Raw genomic sequence first — 1,977 nt, forward strand, 5'->3', positions numbered from 1 at the left:
AGAGCCTTGGTAATATGACCAGTGTTTCCAATTGTGACCTGTTACAGGAGGACAGATTCTTACTGTATTTAGTAAATAACCACACAGCCAGGAAAACAGGAATAACACACTTACTAAAAGTTTCCAAATTCTGGAGGGATCAGATAGGAAGAAAAAGATAAATGTTTCAATTCTGCTTACAAAGGTATAATTTACCAAATTGCTATAGGTCATAGGTAGCTTAGGAGAAAAATAAAGATAAAAATAACCAGTAATAATTCAGATAAAGTCATAAAAATTATATTGCCCTGGCCAGTGTGGCTCCGTGGGTTGGGTGCTGTCCTACAAAGTGAAAGGTCGCCTGTTAGATTCCTGGTCGGGGCACATGCCTGGGTTGTGGGTTCCATCTCTGGTCAGGACATGTATGGGAGGCAACCGATTAATCAATGTTTCTCTTCCTCTCTCTCCCTGCCCTCCTCTCTAAAAATAAATAAAATCTTTTTCAAAAATTATAATCATTTTTATCATTTCATCCAGTCCCATGTTGTTAATTCTTATTGATCTGAATCTTTTTGTGAGCAGTTTTACGAATCCAGTTTTTCCTTAGAGTTCTGCACATCCTCACCCACTTTCATGGTCACATCTGAAAGTTTGTCAGAAACCTGTGTTTTACAGTGAGTGACAGAGTCCTCCCCATAAATCCACCTGAAGATGAAACATTTGTGAAAGCATCGGAGCAAGACAATGACTCTGTACATGGCAAAGACTTAAAATGACATGGGTAAAAATCTGATTACAAAGCAATTGACATTTGTTTTTCTCTGCAACTCAGAATATTTTCAGGTAACTAGAATTACAAATGAAAACATTATGTCAGTACATTTCAGATTGTTAGAAACTTCACATAATTTTTAGAACATTTATTTTAATAACAATATATGCATATAAATACAACATAGTATATCTTATTTAACAATGCTTCCCATGCAATTTTAGCATATCAAATAGGCCTAATTAGTTTAATTTACCCCTTTCATTGAGAGAGAGAGAGAGAGAGATCCTTTGAAATGTTTCAGGGATCATTTAAAATTCCAAAGTTATTTTCCTGTTAAGAAAAAACGCTATTTAATTTTTTAAGCTTGGAAAGTTTGTCAAAAAATATATATGAAAGGTTTTAAAACACTCAGTCAAATAGGATCATAGGTCATGTGAAACAATGTAGTTATCCATTTAGCCTCGGCGATAAAGACTTTGCAGACAAACACGGAAAGTCACACAGTCGTGAGCAAAATTTAGCTCCTTTAATATTAAGAGGACTCAATTTACCCAGGTAATCAAAAACCTGATGATAAAGAACACAGGAAATAATTTTAATAAAAGACAAAATCTTTGCTTTCTTTATAATCTCTTGTTAAGAGCATATCAATAGTCAGGAAAACTTTGTCTTTTTAGCGGATTCAAAAAACATTAAGTTTTATTGATAGTAAAACTTATACTGAGTTCATTTAGTCTTACTCAGCTTGATTACATATAACATTTCCTTTCTCAAGATTCCTTTTCACAAGCCTTCTACAACTTTCCATGTCCAATTTAGTTTGTCTTGTGCTCTCCTACCCATTTAAAAATAATCCACTTATTTTAGGAAAAACCATTTCCTTTTAAATTCCCTCAAAGAAAAACATCTCCATACCTTATACCTTCTCTTACTGAAAACATCATTTTTCTCTCATCTTATTTAGAATTTTTAAGCCTTAGAAAACCTTAATTTTTAGTCAAAACTAAAAGCTAAGTAATTATGAGTAGTTATTTCAGCATTCTATAGATTGGCAAATCCAATCTAATTTCTTTGTGTAAAGAGCCCAACATAGGTAAAGTTATTTAGCAATTAACATTTCAGTGTTTTTTTCTTATTTGGAAATGATCTAAATACTCAATAAATTTCAATTTAATTTAGCTAGCAAAATTTTAAAGCTTCCAGTTACCAAAAGATTTCGGGGA

The sequence above is a fragment of the Desmodus rotundus genome, chromosome 2 (assembly GCF_022682495.2).
Source record: "Desmodus rotundus isolate HL8 chromosome 2, HLdesRot8A.1, whole genome shotgun sequence".
NCBI lineage: Eukaryota > Metazoa > Chordata > Mammalia > Chiroptera > Phyllostomidae > Desmodus > Desmodus rotundus.